The sequence below is a fragment of the Archocentrus centrarchus genome, chromosome 1 (genome assembly GCF_007364275.1).
Source record: "Archocentrus centrarchus isolate MPI-CPG fArcCen1 chromosome 1, fArcCen1, whole genome shotgun sequence".
In the NCBI taxonomy this organism is placed as follows: domain Eukaryota; kingdom Metazoa; phylum Chordata; class Actinopteri; order Cichliformes; family Cichlidae; genus Archocentrus; species Archocentrus centrarchus.
This window is the reverse complement of record NC_044346.1, coordinates 20,373,878-20,393,808: the sequence shown is the minus strand read 5'-3', so window position 1 is coordinate 20,393,808 and position 19,931 is coordinate 20,373,878. Positions and strand designations below refer to the sequence as shown.

At 43.3% G+C, this 19,931-nt stretch overlaps 2 long non-coding RNA genes across 2 annotated transcripts; both read right to left on the bottom strand.

Moving 5' to 3' along the window:
• Nucleotides 1–11,034: 11,034 nt before the first annotated feature.
• Nucleotides 11,035–11,623, bottom strand: LOC115789457 (uncharacterized). The gene is made up of 3 exons (XR_004020703.1): nt 11,601–11,623; nt 11,469–11,527; nt 11,035–11,396 (listed from the first exon to the last, which is right to left on the bottom strand). It is a non-coding gene; the product is annotated as an uncharacterized LOC115789457 (long non-coding RNA).
• A 6,453-nt stretch (nt 11,624–18,076) lies between these two features.
• On the bottom strand, nt 18,077–18,505 carry LOC115789451 (uncharacterized). The gene is made up of 3 exons (XR_004020701.1): nt 18,402–18,505; nt 18,270–18,328; nt 18,077–18,197 (listed from the first exon to the last, which is right to left on the bottom strand). It is a non-coding gene; the product is annotated as an uncharacterized LOC115789451 (long non-coding RNA).
• Between the last annotated feature and the right edge of the window lie 1,426 nt (nt 18,506–19,931).

Genomic DNA, 19,931 nt, shown 5'->3' with positions numbered 1-19,931 from the left:
CTGACTTTGGCAGTTTCTTTGAACATTGCACAGTCTGACCTTGGGGTGAATTTGCTGGGACATCCACTCCTGGGAAGATCATGGCATTGTGTTAACGCACACCTGAATGCTCCACACCAGGAAGACTGCCAAAACCTCTCCTTTTATAGAGGTGCTCACACTTGCTGATGATCAGTTACCCAAGTGCACTTTGAAAACTCATCAGATCTCAAAAGGAAAAATAATCATGCTGGATATCTATGCTGATATACCCTGGTTAATATGTTAGAAATTAAAGGATGCCACATCATTTCATGGAAATGAAAATTATCAGCCTACAGAGGGCTGAATTCAAAGATACCCCAAAAATCAAAGTGAAAAGAATGATGCAGCAGGCTAGTTCATTATGCCAAAATTTCATTGCAGCAACTCAAAATGGTACTCAGTAGTTTGTATGGCTCCCACATACTTGTATGCATGCCTGACAATGCTGTGGCATGCTCTTAATGAGACGATGGATGGCATCCCGCTGGATCGCCTTCCAGATCTGGACCAGGGCATCACTTAACTCCTGGGCAATCTGAGGTGTAACCTGGCAGTGTCAGATGGACTGAAACTTAATGTCCCAGAGGTGTTCTATTGGATTTAGTTCAGGCGAGCGAGGGGACCAGTCAGTGGTATCAATTCCTTCATCTTCCAGGAGCTGCCTGCATACTCTCACAACATGAGGCTGGGCATTGTTGTGCACCAGGAGGAACTGAGGGTAGGGTCTGACAATGGATCCAAGGATCCAAGGATACCTAATGGCAGTCAGGGTTCTGTTTGCCTAGCCTAGTTTGTAGAGGTCTGTGCATCCTTCCATGGATATGCCTCCCCAGATAATCATTTACTCACCACCAAACCAGTCTCGTTAACATTGTTACAGACGACAGCTTCTCCAGACCCTTTCACGTGTGTTGCATGTGCTTGTGATGAACCTGATTTTTTATCTGTGAAAAGCACAGGGCACCAGTGGTGGAACTACTAATTCTGGTATTCTATAGTAAATGACAGTTGAGCTCCATAGTGCACACAGGGCCCACTAGAGGACGCTGGGCCTCAGGCCACCCTCATGAAGTTTGTTTCTGATTGTTTGGTCAGAGGCAATCACAACAGTGGCCTGCTGGAGGTCATTTTGTAGGGCTCTGGCAGTGCTCATGCTGTTCCTCCTTACATAAAGGAGCATATATCGGTCATGCTGATGGGTTAAGGACCTTCTAAGGGCCCTGTCCAGCTCTCCTAAAGCAACTGCCTGTCTCCTGGAATCTCTTCCATGTTCTTGAGACTGTGCTGAGAGACACAGCAAACCTTCTGGCAATGGCACGTATTGATGTGCCATCCTGGAGAAGTCGGACTACTTGTGCAACCCCTGTAGGGTCCAGGTGCACCAGGTATGCATGCTAACAGTAGTGACACTGAGCCAAGCCAAATGCAAAACTAGTGAAAAAACAGTCAGAAAAGATGACGAGGGAAAAATGTTAGTGGCCTCCACCTGTAAAGCCATTCCTGTTTTGGGGGTTGTGTCTCTGTTGTCCCTCTACTGGACCTATTGTTAATTTAATTAACACCAAAGCGCCCTCTGTTACTTCACTGACCAGATCAATATCCCAGAAGTTTAATTCACTCGAGGCTATACTCTTATTAAAAAGTGTTCCTTTCATTTTTGGGGGGCAGTGTATAATATAATAGTGATTCTTCATTAGGATCAGTGACATACATATCTCAAGAAGATGACACATCTGTGGCAAAGTTTGTCTTCTTCTGTCATTCTCTCTTTTATGAAACCTTCTTTTGTGGCTCCCAAGACAAAATACAAACAGCTGTATGTGATCGTAATGCTGATATGTTTTCACCCCTCAAACACACACTCCCACAGCCTCAAAGTGTGCTCAGAGCCTGAAAAAATTCAGTATATATTACAGATTTTTTTTTTTTTTGCTCTTTTGTGAGTACGGTTAATAAAAGAAACGGGGGCTGGGGAGATGAGGAGGGGTGGTGTAACATAGCTAAACCAAGGGAAGAAAATAATCAGAGGGAAGATTAAGCCTGACCCTTTATGTCCTGCAGTACGACAGGACTTCAGGGCACATGGCATGTTTAGACATAGCCTTACCTGACCTGCCTGCTCCTTCACACACACATGCAGTTGTGTTTCCATTACTTCAAAGGGCATTACACTGACTCTCACTAATTTCCTGGAGACTTACCTTAATCCTAACCATAACCCTCAACCTTAAACCATGTCTTCATGCTAAAATTTGATTATTTACATTTTGGGGCTTGCTTTTTGTACCTAGAAGGAAGCTACAACTGTGTGCTCCCAAAGCAAGTAAACACACAAAAACGCACACTTGGGTGATTGCCCAGGATTGAAGTAAAGACTATATTGCAAGACTGTTTGAACATTATTTGATAAGGACAATCTAGATTCGGTTGATGTGCATGTCTAATGGTGAGTGTCACTGCTTGCTTTTGTCATTTTTATGTTTTAAATTATATTAGTGGGGTGGTTCAGATCATAATGCCACTTTGGTCAAGATTAATACAGTACTGTGCTAAAGTCTTGAGACATTTCTTATTTCTTTTATATTTTGCTTGTAAAAGGGGAAATAGGTGTAGCGATTTATTGAAAAGTGTAAATATAATTGGAACTACAGTACAAAAAAATGGGTTTGTACAATTGGTATGACCACCTTTATTCTTCAACACAGCCTCAACTCTCTGAGGCAGCTTTCTTGTAATTTCTTTAAACAGCCCTCAGGAATAGTTCTCCAGGCTTCTTGACATTCAGAGCTCTTCTTTGGATGTTTGCTGCTTTGTTCTCTGTCAAGATGTTCACAGACTGCTTTAATAATGTTGAGGTTCGGGCTCTGGGAGGCCAATCCATGACTGGATAGTGTTTTTCTGTGCAGGTATGCTTTTACTGCATTGGCAGTGTCTTTGGGTTCATTTTCATGCTGAAAAAATGAAGCTGCTGCCAATCAAATGTTCTCAAGATAATATTGCATGGTGGATCTTTTCTTCATAATTCCATTAATTTTGACAAACCAGCACCACTGGTAGTGGTATTGGCAGGATCTCCACTGTGTTTTACAGATGGCTGTAGACACACATTGTTGGACTTCTCTCCTGACCTCCTCTGTACATTTTGATAGTGATTTGAATAAAAAAATTGCAAGTTTGGTTTCATCACTCCATGAGACCTGATGCCACTGATTTTAAGTCCAGCTGCTTTTCTATTTGGCATACCTTAGCCTTTTCTCCTCGTCACCCTTCCTTAAGAATGGCTTCACAACAGCCACCATCCTACAGAGACCATTTCTGATGAGGCTTTGGATTAACTGAAGGTCCAGATGTATTTCTCAGGTCCTGTGTCAGGTCTTTGCAGGATTTCTTTTTCCTGTTTCTTACAGACATGACTTTCAGATACTGTTCATCTTTTTCCTCCACTTCTCCAGTTTCCTTGGATTTTGTTTTAAAGACACACTGCACACCATGCTGAGATAGGTTTTCAGCTCACCTTGTTAGTGCAAAAATACTATTTTATGCCTGTCAAGCCATCTGTTATGAGTAGACACAATACTGGTTCATCCCTTGAGTTAGGTGAGTGATTCATAGGTCAGTGTTTAGTGGCTTAAAAAAAACAAAAACATTCCTATGAAAATGATCAATTACATTTTCATAGGAAATGATCAACCTTCAGAAATTCTGGAGAACTATTGCTCAAGACCAGTTTAAAAAAAAATTACAAAAAGGACTCGCTCCTTCAAAGCAAAATATAACAAAATGATGGGTGACTCAAGACCTTTGTACTATTATTAATTGTTAATTTTGGACATTCATGGTCCTCGGTTATAAAGTTTGCTGGCCCTGCAACTTATTCTGCAGTGCCATCATGAGGATAACATTTTCAGAATGCGGGCTGGCTGTGGTGTTTGTGTGCTGTGTTTTTCTCTTCCAGGTGGATGAGCGGGCTGGTGGAGTGGGCTGCCACCTTTGGGGCAGAGTTGAGTTGCTCTCACACACCTTGCAGTAATTTCCTCATCTGTAAGTTGTGTATTTAGGCTAGACTGCAACTGCAACTCTCTGTGATATTGTCCCATCACCTCCAGTGCTAAAGTGGCTCACCTTGTCGTTCTTTCCTCTTGTTCTGACCAGTAAAGTAACCGGCTTCTCTAATTGTCCCTTCCAACGTGTTGTGATTAAGGACCACATCTGCATTCACATGCTTCTGCAACCTCTTGGAAACACTCACCAGTCTTGCCTCATGGAATTCCCAGCCTGCAGTCTCCCAGTCTCATCTTCCAATAACAGCAGCTCTCGGACAATCACCTGCCTGCCCACTTTCCACCATGTTATTTTGCCAACCAGATTTAGCCATACTAATTCTCATTCTCCTTCCCTTCCAGACTTTCCCAGTTCCTTTGTTTATCTGCCCCGACACTCCATCTTACCCTTAGTTACACTGTAAATAAATTCATCTTAACTCTCTTTTAGCCTTTTAGCGTTGAGCTTGGCTGCTGTGGTGGTTTTTTGCTTCAATGTAACCTACAGTTTGAGTGTGCTCCTGGAGCATTTTCCAAGGATTGTGCCAAGTGTTCTCATTTATTCACTTTGCTGAGGGGCTTTTTTAATTGCAAATCACACTGAGTCAACAACATTTTCTATTTCTATTGAGAGTTTCAAGGTGGTGTTTGACCATCCTCTCCAAGAAGACAACATTACCTGTCAGCTGTTCGCCCTCCGACAGGGAGATAGGTCTGTGGCTGAATCCTCCATTTAGTTTTGAGTATTAGCTGCTGAATCTGAGTGGGAAGACAAAGTGCTCAAGGGGAAGTTCTGAATGATGATGTTAAGGACTCTTTAGTGACATGTGACGAGGCAAAAGATTTAGAGGTATTAGTTGATTTGGCCATCCGGTTAATGGTTGCATTTGCCAACGTAGCTGCGAAAAGAGTTGCAGTTCCTGGCAAGGACTTGTCTCCCCTCTGGCCAGTCTAAACTCTACTATCAGGCCTTTCCTATGGACAGCCAAAGCAGACCGAGCATTTCAAAAGTTCAAAGAGAAATTGAGCTCAGCTCCCACTTTGATACACTCTGACTCCCATAGCAGTTTGTGCTCAAGGTGGACACTTCAGAATCCACGGTGGGGGCAGTACTACCTCAGTGTGTGGGTCCAGATGGTAAGCTTCAGCAATGCACTTTCTTTTCCAAATGGTTAACACAGGCAGAAAGAAATTATGATGTGGGGAACCAAAAACTGTTAGCTATTAAGCTAGCTCTTGAGGAGCCATTGGCTGGAAGGGGCTGAGCATCCTTTTTTGGTATGGACTTATGGAACTATATTTAGGTCAAAAGTCACACATGAGAAAAACATAATCCACACAAATAATTTAATTTTGCAAGGACAGGTATTCATTCCTCGCGAGTAAATTCAGCAACTCGCGTGCATAGAGCTCAGCTGTCGCGTGCACAAAGAAGCATCACACACGCGAGTGTCTGCTCGCTGCACGCTGCTGCAGTTTCATGATCTTGAGGAAACTTTACGTGCCTTGAGCTGAATTCTTTGAAGCAACTGACTTTTAACTGTTTGGGTGGAGCCTAATCTGAATGGTCACTTTGATGGTCGGCGGCAGCAAAATAAAAGCTGTTTTAAATCGTATTTGCTTACAATTTGAAGAATAAAGTTTGTCGAATTAACTATCGGTAGTTATTGTTTTTTGTGCAACAATGGAAATACTGACAGCTGTCACTGGATTGCTTCAATCTTTAAAACTGAAGGATTCACAGGCAAGTTCTGAGACGTCTGCACTCCTGTCCCATTAATCTGTAGTAAAGCATCACATACCTTTTATCATAACTAGGATCAGGAAAGAAAATGTGCATCGGGATGTAGCAATTATAACTTTGGCCAAAACAGAGACAAATAAACCTGCAACCAGAGTTGCTCAGCGAGTAGCAAACACATGTAATTGCACATGACTGGATGAGTGCTTCAAAATGTGCATCAAAATATTCAGTTTTTAATATTTTTTTCAGTATCAAAGTGAAGCCAGTGATAAATCAGCACATCCACCAGTGCACAGTAGAAATAACAGCTGTAGTTAAACTGGCAAACTTCATTTTGTAAAGGGTCAACAAATCCTCAAGACAACAAGTTGCTGATGTGCAGCACAGATCAACTGTTTCATAATGATTTTTGATTTATTCATAAAAAGCTACAAAGGCAAATATTTTACTTTGAAATTCATTTAACATTTTAATCCTACTTAGCAGAATTAGATTAATACAAAATATAAATAAATTAGAATAGATTAAATTTATTGGCATTGCAGATGTCAAAAGTATAATGCAACAAAATGCAGATTGCATCTAACCAGAAGTGCTTGAGCAGTGTAAAAAGAGCATATGATACAGTATGTACACAAGTTCTGTAATAGTGTCTACATGAATGTATGTCTAGGTTATGACTGTTGCTACAGATATGTACAGGTTATGGCTATGTATACAGACTATGACTATAAAATTACAGTATGTACAGTTGCAGATTATGATTGGTTATACAATTTGCACAGCGATGCAAGTTAGATGATTTTTCATTGTTGACAGAATGAGCAGTATATTCACAGAAAGCGCAATAGTGTACAGTACTGCAATAAAATTGTCAGTCCGGGGGGTTTAGTGAGTGCATGTGTGAGTGAGGTGATGGAGGGTGGGAGGTGGGCATGTGTGCTTGTGTATGTGTGTGAAGGGTGGTGGTTGTCGGGGGGCAGAGTTCAATAAGGAGACAACTGTGGGGAAAAAGCTGTTCCTGAACATGATGGTTTTTGTCCCCAGGCTCCTGTAGCGCCTTCCAGAGGGCAGGAGGGGTGAAAAATCCATTTGCTGGATGAATTCACTCTTTTGTGATGTTTTACTTTTGTAAAATTATAGTCTAATTTGCACTAATGGACACTTTAAACATTTAACAATTATATAGAGATTGAAGTACATTTTTATGCAGAACATTTGTTCTTTTTATCGTTTATTTTTACAGAATCTGCAGCATTTGTTCAATGTTTATAGAAACAGTGAACAGTAATTTTACTAATAACCACAAATCTAAGTACCTACCAGAAACAGCTCTGCTAGTCTCTTTATGAACACTAGATTTGTAAATAAATAAAAATAAATAAATAAATATATGAACTTATTAAACTAGAACACAGAAAAATTAAAGAAAATTGTACAAGAAATATTTTAGCAGTGATAGCAGCTGACAGATAGATGTGTGGTGTTCCCCTGTGGTCTGCAGGTCCAGGGCAGAGACCGAAGTGATGGCTCTACAGCACACATAACTAAAGTTAATCTGCTGGTTAGCTGCATAGAGATAACTGCAAACCATAAAAGTTTAGCATACCAAGCACACAAGAGTGGTGTGTAAGAACCATTTTATCAGACACTAGTTCAGATCACACAAATGAGCTGCTTATTGCTGTCAGGTGTTGTACAAAGACAGCCTGTCACAGCCTCTTCTCCTGTCCACTCCTCAGACTTGCCTGTTCACAGATCCTGTAATGTTATCTGGATGAACTATTGTAGTGGAGTCTGAACTCAGTGAGTTGAGCTCTGCAGCCAAATGCGTAGAGGTGTTTGACTGAGTGACATCTGGCATCAACATAAACATGTTTTATATTTGTTCACATTTTGGAAAATTCAGTTTACTCAATTAATTTTGAAAAGGATTTTTTTCCTTTTTCTTAGGAATGATGTGTGCTCTTTGTTATGATGATTTTATGTGATGGTGCACAACAGATTAATGGGACAGGAATGCAGAGGCTTCAGAACTTGCCTTTGAATCCTTTGGTTTAAAAGATTTATTCAGCATTAAATTAATCTAGTCCTGACAGTTGTCAGTATTTCCGCTGCTGCACAGAAAAAAATAACTACCGATAGTTAATTCGGCAAACTTTATTTTCCAAATTGTGAGCAAATATGGTTTAAAACAGCTCTTGTGTTGCTACCAAGGTGTAAGTTCGTCTAATGCAGTAACCTGAACTAGCCATCAAAGTGACCAATCAGATTAGACTTCATAGGCTCCACCCAAACAGTCAAACTTCAGTTGCTTGGATGCCTCCTGAGATGTTTCAATCTGGTTTTAAACCTCTCCACAGTACGGAATCTGCATTGTTGAGGGTGTTTAATGACATTCTTTTGACTACAGATACAGGTGATCATGCGATTTTAATGCTTTTAGATTTAATAGCTGCTTTTGACACAGTGAACCATGATATTTTAACTTCTCATTTGGAGCATTGTGCTGGTTTTCATGGCACTGTTCTGAAATGGCTTAAGTCTTACTTGACCCAAAGGTCTTTCTGTGTAAATCTAAATGAGTTTGAATTATCCCCTGTTCCGTTAATGTGTGGAGTACCACAGGGTTCAATTTTGGGACCTCTGTTATTTTCTTTGTATCTGCTCCCCTTCGGATCCATTCTCAGAAAGCATAAAATTTCTTTCCATTGCTATGCTGATGATACTCAGATTTATATACCTTTGAAACGCAAGGAAGCCAACTCTGTACAGACCCTAATTGAGTGTCTTGATATTAAAGCATAGATGGCTCTAAACTTTCTAAATTTTAATGAAAAAAAAAGACAGAGGTGATTGTCTTTGGTCCCAGCATCCCGGGTGGATCTTCCCCCATGGACGTGGGTTCATTATCACAAAAATTAAAGCCATCTGTTACAAATTTGGGTTTTATTATGGACGAGAGTTTTAAATTGGAGGATCAGATCAGGGCAGTGGTGAGATCTAGCTTCTTTCATTTGAGGCAGCTGTTGAAAATAAAAAATATGTTATCGAAGAAGCATTTTGAAGTACTGATTACTGCTTTTATTACAACTAGTCTGGATTACTGCAATCCTTTATATGTTGGTTAGCCAGTCTGCTCTAGCCTGTCTGCAGCTGGTTCAAAATGCTGCTGCGCATCTTTTGACGGGATCGCGGAAAAGAGAGCATATTACTTCTGTTTTATCCTCACTGCACTGGCTGCCCGTGTGTTTTAGAGTTCATTTTAAAATCCTTTTATTTGTTTTTAAGTCATTACATGGCCTTGCCCCAGCTTACCTTTCCGAGTTGCTGCACCTACATACTCCTTCCCGGTCACTCAGATCAGCTGATCAGCTGTTCCTTGATGTGCCAAGGATATAGCAGAGGCTCAGAGGAGATAGAGCCTTTGCTGTGGCAGCTCCAAAACTCTGGAACGCTCTGCCATTAGACATTAAACACGCCTCTTCATTGGCCAATTTTAAGTCTGCTCGTAAGACCCACTTCTTTAGTTTGGCCTTTGATTAGTATGAGCTTCTGTCTACTGAATTTGTTTACTTTTTTAATTTTATTTATTTCTAGGGTAAGATTATGCTTTTATTGTTGGTTTTAATTGTGTGTACTAGTTATTTATTTATTGTTAGGGTAAACTATGCATTTTATCGTTTTATTTGTGTGTATCTTCTTAAATTCTTACATTTTTACCTTTGTAAATTTTACTTTTCTCTTGTCCTGATGTGTTTTATATACAGCACTTTGGTCAGTGGTTGCTGTTTTTAAAGTGCTTTATAAATAAACTTGGCTTGGCTACGCTATGCTGCAGTAACGCAAGACTTCGTGAATCTCAGCAGCATTGTACACGGCAGGGTGACTCTTAACTACAAATGCTTCTGTGATTTTTATTTTCCACCAGCCAACTAGACTGCCTTCAAAGTAATAAATATATATATGCATTTCTAGTTTAATTTCAATTATCTTCAGCACTCTTGAGGATGGTGACAAGAACCTGGACAGTTTGTTTTGAGGGAGTCGTCATGGGGAAAACAGACAAGATGCCGATTCCCTCCACCAGCAAAGGAGCTCCATCCACCAAGAGAAGCTGGTGAAATCCTTCACTGAGGGAATGACCTGGCTCTCAGAAGAAAATTTTAAAAAATTAAAGAAACTGTTATCAAGCTCCAGGCTTGCAGCATGAGGGGTAACCTTGTGTTTTCAGGCTTCCCAGAGAAGGCAGAAGAAGACCCAGAAACTACAATTCAATTCAATTTTATTTATATAGCGCCAAATCACAACAAACTGTCGCCTCAAGGCGCTTTGTATTGTGGGTAAAGACCCTACAATAATACAGAGAAAACCCAACAGTCAAAACGACCCCCTATGAGCAGCACTTGGCGACAGTGGAAAGGAAAAACTCCCTTTTAACAGGAAGAAACCTCCAGCAGAACCAGGCTCAGGGAGGGGCAGTCATCTGCCGCGACCGGTTGGGCTGAGGGGAGAGAAAGACATGCTGTGGAAGAGAGCCAGAGATTAATATCAATTAATGATTAAATGCACAGTGGAGTATAAACAAAGTAAATAAGGTGAATGAGAAGAAACAGTGCATTATGTGAACCCCCCAGCAGACTAGGCCTATAGCAGCATAACTAAGTGTGGCGATGGTAAGGTGGATCGATCTGTATTTCAAAATATTCAAAGGACACTAACAGCGAATCTGCTTATAAAACAAGAAGAAACAACACCACCCTGGGAATTCCACCCAGGGAAATATTCCTTCAACAGACGCCAATTCACCAGCACAAGAAGGACACTCAGGTTCGTTTCACTTACGACAGAGACGTTGTAAGATATAAAACAAAATAATTTATTTTGTTCATAAGAAACAATAAAACAACGATTGCATAAAACAATATAAAACAATGAACTGGGAGCTGCGGCTTACCCGTGTCGAATGAGGTGCTTGAGGAAGGGCTGAAGATCACCACCGCACACGTGAATACTTAATACCCATCACCAGCACACGCACACACAAAACCTAAGTGCCACACAAAGTCTTAGACAGTCAGTCACGGCACACAAAAAGAGATCCCGCCACCAGGGGGCACCCAGATATGATCACGGCAGCCGTCAGCTCCTAAATAAAAGAAATAAAACAAATTACAATTTTAATCAACTTTAATAAAAAAAAACACTCATCAGCAAAATAAAAACAAGTCTTCAAATAATAAAAACAGTGTGGGTGAGAAATTACTCACCACACACGCACATTAATAAAACCCCGGTTCTCAAATAAAATCCCCACAACCCGCTGACCTTAAAAACCGGCAGGCGTGCAATAAAACAAAGTAAAAGCATGCCCGTGCATAACAATGGTGCTAAAACTCTCCTCTGCGCAGTCTTCCTGCCGGCACAACATCGAAGGGATCGCACCAATATTAAAGCAAGGCAACGGGCATAAAACACTTGTATAAAAAAAGGGGAAAGGCAAAACAGCAGCACACTGTAGCTTTATCCCGGGGAAGCGATGGCGGCGCCGTGGAAATCAACACGCCGCCGACCCAGGCCCAAACACCCTATAACACAATAAATATTAAAATGACTGGCGAAAATATTGAATGTAAACAGAAACCCGCGGAATTACATACCAGTCAATCAATGCTTGCAGGGACCAAATTGGCCAGTATGGGGCTTCCCCAGCTACTACCTACAAATTAAAAGGCAAATAAGCTACAGGATTAAAATCGCATTACAATAAAAAAAAGGGAGTCATACCATACCCAAAGCTTATGGAGGGAGGGCTACAAGGTTACCACCAGTATACTCCGCTACAGCCAGGAGAAACGTGAATGAAAAGCCGGAAGCGTGTGCATCACCGAGAGCAAGATCACAATATGGTGTTACACGCCGCCCTTTTATACCATGACCGCCCAGTCATAGCAGCCAACCAATTAGAATCCATTCTGCTACAATCTACCCCCTCTTTTTGGATCGTCGCCCCGACGATCACCTCACATCAATTCCAAGGCCTAAAAAATGCACCAACTGCACTGGCCCTCTGACCCGAAGAACCTGCTGTCTCTTGCACCACTTCCCCCACTGACCGTGGAAGATGATGCACGTTAGGATGCTGGCCAGCAGTTGACCGGGTGGTACGTCGCACTGCCCTATCACTAGTCTCTGCCCAAGCCACCGAGGGACTCACCAGAGGAACAGATGGTGGGGCGATTACACTGGGGTCTGCAACAGCGGGAGATGTCATAGCCAGGGGCTGACTCCTTTGTGGCGCTGACAACGATGCAACAGGCTGAGCCATAACTACAGGTCTAGGAGGCTGCGGGTCCAAGACACAAGGCACTTCAGACCTAAGGAGCAGATCGTAGTCACCGGACATGTCATGTTCTGATTGTTCTGGTGGTGAGCCTCCCAAGCTAGGGGGACTCTCGCCTGACGCAAACCTTTTGGAGGATCGCTCGGCCCCAACCACAGCTTTCAACAAGGCACGATTTACATGTTTAACATTATCTTGGCCATCTACTGACACAATGGTGTAAACCGCCCCGCCCTCTGGGGGTATTCTCACAACCCTATAGACTGTAGAATCCCATAGATCCTGGATTTTTCGACGGCCCCTCCTACTCAAGTTGCGAAGGAACACCAGTTGACCCTCTTTCAATGGAACATTCTTAACATGTTGATCAAAGTTCCTCTTTCTGCGATTAGCACACATTTGTAATCGCTCTCTAACACCCTCAAATGCTATTTGCAATCGAGTTTGATGCTCCTGAACCCACTCGTGGACACCCCCAGCCACAGGTTCCTCTACTCGACCCAACAGAAAATCTACTGGCAACCGTGGTTCCTGCCCCAACATCAGAAAGAAGGGGGCTTCTCCAGTAGACTGGTGGGGAGTGGTATTGTAGCAATAAAGCAACTGAGGGAGGCATGAAGCCCAGTCTCTTTTTCTGGTTTCTGGCAGCGTCCGCAACAAATTATGCAAAGTCCTGTTAAAGTGTTCGCATTGGCCATTCCCAGCAGGATGGTAGGGAGTGGTACAAGATTTTTTAATCCCATAGAACTCACACAGCTGTTGAATAAGGGTACTCTCAAAGTTACAACCCTGGTCTGAATGAACGCGAGCAGGGACGCCGAACTTAGAGAACCACTCAGTTACCAGAACTCGGGCCACGGTAGCAGCACATTGATCACGGGTAGGGACTGCCAATGTGTATTTGCTGAACACATCAGTCATCACTAACACATTCTCCAGTCCATTCCGAGTAGGTTCCAACAAGGTAAAATCAATTGCCAAAATTTCATTTGGTCGCGAAGCCAACAAATGTCCCATAAAGCTCTGGGCAACTGGATGGACATTTTTGGCGACCTGACATCGCCCGCAAGCCTGACACCATTGAGTCACTGCAGCGGTCATACCTGGCCAATAGCACCGTGCTCGTAATAGTGCTAGAGTTCTTTCTACTCCCTGATGACCATGCTCTTGATGTGTGTGAGTCAGAACCTGCTTCACTAACGTACCTGGCAACACAAGTTGGAACACTGGTTCGACACCATCAGGGCGATGAACCTGCCGATACAGGACGCCATCCCTTTCAACAAGGCGATCCCACTGTCGAAGGAGGGCCAACACCTGTGAGGTTAACCGTTGCCGCTCCTCAGCACCAGGGCGCTGCTTGCGCTTCCAAAACACCAACAGCTCTTTTATAACAGGGTCTGCTTGCTGGAGGACAATAAAGTCGGACGAGGCCAGCTGGGGCAGCACTGCTACTGCCGCTTGCAACACTTCAGCAGACTCCAATGGTAAAGCTTGTTGGAGAGGCACTGGTAGCACTGTACCAGGAACCAAGGCTTCCACATATTGTGAACTGGGCAGATTCTGACGCGATAAGGCATCAGCATTCCCATTACTCCTTCCAGACCGATATTTTAACTGAAAGTCAAAGGAGGCCAATTGAGCTGCCCAACGCTGTTCGGTTGCCCCGAGCTTAGCGGATGACAAATGACTAAGGGGGTTATTGTCAGTGTACACAATGCATTTGTGGCCTAACAAGTACTCCCTGAATTTTTCTGTCATAGCCCACTTAAGGGCTAAGAACTCCAACTTCATGGAGCTATAGTTAGACATGTTGCGCTCAGTAGGCCTCAGACTTCTGCTGGCGTAGGCAATGGGTCTGACTTTACCTTCCTGCTCCTGGGAAAGCACTGCCCCACGGCCACCCTGACTTGCATCTACCTCCAAAATAAAAGGTAAAGAAAAGTCAGCATACGCAAGCACTGGTGCTGTTACAAGCTTAGTCTTCAGTGCCTCAAAACTTTGGTGGCACTCTTCAGTCCAGTTCCCAATAACACTGTTCCTTTTTGATTTCCTGCCACCCCACTCTGCCACCAACCTGTGAAGGGGGGCTGCCAACTTGGCAAAACCCTCTACAAAGCGGCGGTAATAGCTAGCAAACCCAAGGAAGGATCGTAACTCTGACACCGTTTTGGGAGGCTGCCAGTTGGCCACGGCCTCTACCTTGCTGGGATCTGTGGCCACACCTTGATCAGAAATAATATGGCCCAAATAGCGAACCTCCTGCTGAAAGAAAGCACATTTGGCAAGCTTTACCTTCAAACCCTGCTGCTGAAGTCGACTTAACACCACCTCCAGCCTTCCAAGATGTTGCTCTACTGTGGATGAAAAAACTACAATATCATCAAGATAGAGGAGCAAGGATTGACATTGCTGGTCACCAAAAATGCGTTGCATCAACCTCTGAAAGGTGCTAGGGGCATTACAGAGTCCAAAGGGCATCCGATTCCACTCAAAAAGACCAAACGGGGTACAAAAGGCAGTTTTAGGTTTATCTACTTCTGTAATGGGAACCTGATTATAGCCGCTAGCTAGGTCCAAGGTAGAAAACCAACGGGCACCGGTTAATGCATCTAAAGACTCTTCGATGCGAGGCAAAGGAAATGCATCTTTCCGTGTTTTACTGTTCAACTGCCGGTAGTCCACACACAAATGTAGGCTGCCATCCTTTTTCTTAACCAGAACAATGGGTGAGGCATAGGGGCTGTTACTCTCTCTAATGACCTGTGCCTGCAAAAGCTGGTTAATATGTTCTTTTACCACCTCATACTCTGAAGGAGGGATGCGCCTATAGCTCTGCTTCACAGGATGTCATCTAGAAGGGGAATATCATGAAAAATCAGGTGAGTACAACCCAAATCATGGTCATGAGCAGAGAAGACGGAACTATATTTCTTAAGGAGAGCCTTCACTTGATCCTGATCCCCACTAGATAATTGAGACAAGTCAATGGACTCCACCTGATCTGGTACCGCAGGGGCAGCTGTGTGAGAGGCCATGGTGGCTGCTTTTGGGAGTTCTTCGGTTACTCCGGTAGGCAAACTAACCACATGGACATCCTCTAAGGTACCCAGAATAGTCTTCGGATGTAGTAACGCCTCCTCGGTCCCTACATTAACCACTGGGATGTAAGCTGTCCCTCTAACCACTTTCACCAAAGCAGGGGAGGCCAAGAGACCAGCTGGTAAACTGAGCTTGGAGGGCTCGAACAATGCTGTAACGCCCGAATACTGCTCCGAACAGGTTGCTGCTACGACTTTCATTGCACCACCCGGTATACGATACCCCCGCTTGTCTCGTACCCTTACATTACCAGGGGAGTCCCATGAAGTTTGGCTACTGGCAGTGTGACACTCTTGTAATGCTTGTACCATTGAGTTTGGGGCATCCACAACTGAAGGCAAGTCAAACAACGCAGCGCCATTCTGCCCAAAAAGCTCTTGATAGAATTTTCGAATAGCGTTCATCCCCAAAACACCTGGAACCTTAAGGGGGCCCGCCCCGGGAGGATCCTTGACCACCAACACCCCACACTGTGGAATCAGCTTTCCACACAGCTCAATATCCAACTCTACATAGCCAATATAAGGGATGGCCAAGCCATTGGCTGCTTTAAGCTGTAACCAATGGCAAGCCTGAAGGCACTCGATACCCCAGGGTTCAAAGTTCTGTCTGAAAAAACTTTCGGTAACCGTTGATACCATCGACCCAGTGTCGATCAGGCAAGGAACCATTACACCCCCTATGCTCACTTCTAGATGTGGACAGGCTGAAACCAACTGGGAAACTGTCCCCAACCCATTTAAAACAACCTCTGAGCCAGTAGCTGTCCCCCCCGCACTGTGGCTCTGCGATGCGGTGGGCACTAGTTTTCCGAAGCCTGGGCTGTGTAAGATTGCCTTCCTGGGTTCGGGGGGCCCTGTGAAGAAACCTGAGGCCGGGGAACTCGTTCACCATCACACTCTCTAGCAAAATGACCAGGTTGCTGACAACGTCTACAAATAATGGGAGCACTACGTACTGACCGGGTCGTGGGACGGGAACTCTGCAACAGAGCAATACTTTGGGTAAGCTGGGTAAGTTGCTCCTGCTGCCGCTGTAACAGTTGTTTCATCTCCATCATTTCAGCCCTAGTAGTAGAATGAACTTCTGAAAGGTTGCTATGGACCCCATACTGAATCCCATAGACAGCGGAGGCAGAATTACTACGGCCCCTTCCACTAGTAGACGATCCTTCCCGTTCCCATCTAATAGCTTCTCCCCTGACGTCAAGCAGCGACAGCCTAGGCTGCCTTCGCACGAGCTGCCTTAACTCACGGCGCAACGCTCCATCTAAAACCTGTTCTATAAACTGATCCCTTAACAAGACTTCAGCATTAGGCATGTTATTTGGAGAACACTGCTTAACCTTTTCCATAAGACTCATCAGTGCAAGAGAGAATTCTTGTATGCTCTCACCCTCTTGCTGTCTTCTGGAGAAGAAAGACACCTGTAAAGCAACGTAGGAGTCTGAACAACCATAAAGCTCTTGTAAAAATAGCAATTATTTGTGCTGGATCAGACCTCTCTGCACTAGTACGATACTTTATCTCCTCCCGCGCTTCCCCCTCCAGATGATCATACAAGAAAAATGCCTGATCAGAGATAGACAAATGGCGTGCCCTCACACAGGCTTCCACTTCCTCCAGCCATTCACTCAAGCCTATACCCGACCTTCCCCTAAACATTGGGCATTTTCTATCACGGGGTACAAAAACTAATCTCTCTGCCACAGAGACACTAGCAATTGGGGGATCAGTGGGTGTCACCCTAGAAGTAGACGGTACAGCACTAGTCCCAGGCTCAGTAGCCCTTTCCTGACGCAATCTCTCATTATCTGCTTTTAGCTGTGCGACCAAATCCCTGAGCTCTTGCAATTCATCCTCCATTATTATAATTTGTATCAGTAACCCCTCTTAGCTGCTGTTTTGCCTTTAAAACCAGAAGAACAAAATCTTAAAATTCACACAAAATAATAAAATAAATAAAACACAACAAACAACGTCTCTGTACAAAAGCAAATCCTGCCGACAATCTGCCAAGTTTGTGGCGATGGTAAGGTGGATCGATCTGTATTTCAAAATATTCAAAGGACACTAACAGCGAATATGCTTATAAAACAAAAAGAAACAACACCACCCTGGGAATTCCACCCAGGGAAATATTCCTTCAACAGACGCCAATTCACCAGCACAAGAAGGACACTCAGGTTCGTTTCACTTACGACAGAGACGTTGTAAGATATAAAACAAAATAATTTATTTTGTTCATAAGAAACAATAAAACAACGATTGCATAAAACAATATAAAACAATGAACTTGGAGCTGCGGCTTACCCGTGTCGAATGAGGTGCTTGAGGAAGGGCTGAAGATCACCACCGCACACGTGAATACTTAATACCCATCACCAGCACACGCACACACAAAACCTAAGTGCCACACAAAGTCTTAGACAGTCAGTCACGGCACACAAAAAGAGATCCCGCCACCAGGGGGCACCCAGATATGATCACGGCAGCCATCAGCTCCTAAATAAAAGAAATAAAACAAATTACAATTTTAATCAACTTTAATAAAAAAAAAACACTCATCAGCAAAATAAAAACAAGTCTTCAAATAATAAAAACAGTGTGGGTGAGAAATTACTCACCACACACGCACATTAATAAAACCCCAGTTCTCAAATAAAATCCCCACAACCCGCTGACCTTAAAAACCGGCAGGCGTGCAATAAAACAAAGTAAAAGCACGCCCGTGCATAACAATGGTGCTAAAACTCTCCTCTGCGAAGTCTTCCTGCCGGCACAACATCGAAAGGATCGCACCAATATTAAAGCAAGGCAGCGGGCATAAAACACTTGTATAAAAAAAGGGGAAAGGCAAAACAGCAGCACACTGTAGCTTTATCCCGGGGAAGCGATGGCGGCGCCGTGGAAATCAACACGCCGCCGACCCAGGCCCAAACACCCTATAACACAATAAATATTAAAATGACTGGCGAAAATATTGAATGTAAACAGAAACCCGCGGAATTACATACCAGTCAATCAATGCTTGCAGGGACCAAATTGGCCAGTATGGGGCTTCCCCAGCTACTACCTACAAATTAAAAGGCAAATAAGCTACAGGATTAAAATTGCATTACAATAAAAAAAAGGGAGTCATACCATACCCAAAGCTTATGGAGGGAGGGCTACAAGGTTACCACCAGTATACTCCGCTACAGCCAGGAGAAACGTGAATGAAAACCCGGAAGCGTGTGCATCACCGAGAGCAAGATCACAACATGGTGTTACACGCCGCCCTTTTATACCATGACCGCCCAGTCATAGCAGCCAACCAATTAGAATCCATTCTGCTACATAAGGGATGGTTCAGGGTCACCTGATCCAGCCCTAACTATAAGCTTTATCATAAAGGAAAGTTTTAAGCCTAATCTTAAAAATAGAGAGGGTGTCTGTCTCCCGAATCCAAGCTGGAAGCTGGTTCCACAGAAGAGGCGCCTGAAAGCTGAAGGCTCTGCCTCCCATTCTACTCTTAAGTATCCTAGGAACCACAAGTAAGCCAGCAGTCTGAGAGCGAAGTGCTCTATTGGGGTGATATGGGACTATGAGGTCTTTGAGATAAGATGGGGCCTGATTATTCAAGACCTTGTATGTGAGGAGAAGAATTTTAAATTCTATTCTAGATTTAACAGGGAGCCAATGAAGAGAAGCCAATATGGGAGAAATATGCTCTCTCTTTCTAGTCCCTGTCAGTACTCTAGCTGCAGCATTTTGGATCAGCTGAAGGCTTTTCAGGGAGCTTTTAGGACAGCCTGATAATAATGAATTACAATAGTCCACCCTAGAATTAATAAATGCATGAATTAGCTTTTCAGCATCACTCTGAGAAAGGATGTTTCTAATTTTAGAAATATTGCGCAAACGCAAAAAAGCGGTCCTACATATTTGTTTAATATGTGCATTGAAGGACATATCCTGGTCAAAAATGACTCCAAGATTTCTCACAGTGTTACTGGAGGCCAAAGTAATGCCATCCAGAGTAAGTATCTGGTTAGACACCATGTTTCTAAGATTTGTGGGGCCGAGAACAAGAATTTCAGTTTTATCTGAATTTAGAAGCAGGAAATAAGAGGTCATCCAGGCCTTAATGTCTTTAAGACATTCCTGCAGTTTAATTAATTGATGTGTGTCATCTGGCTTCATTGATAGGTACAGCTGAGTATCATCTGCATAACAATGAAAGATGATGCAGTGATTTCTAATAATACTGCCTAAGGGAAGCATGTATAATGTAAATAAAATTGGTCCTAGCACAGAACCCTGTGGAACTCCATAATTAACCTTAGTGTGTGAAGAAGACTCCCCATTTACATGAACAAATTGGAGTCTATGAGATAAATATGATTCAAACCACTGCAGTGCAGTACCTTTAATACCTATAGCAAGCTCTAATCTCTGTAATAAAATGTTATGGTCAACAGTATCAAAAGCTGCACTGAGGTCCAACAGGACAAGCACAGAGATGAGTCCACTGTCAGAGGCTCTAAGAAGATCATTTGTAACCTTCACTAATGCTGTTTCTGTACTGTGATGAATTCTGAAACCTGACTGAAACTCTTCAAATAAACCGTTCCTCTGCAGATGATCAGTTAGCTGTTTTACAACTACTCTTTCAAGAATCTTTGAGAGAAAAGGAA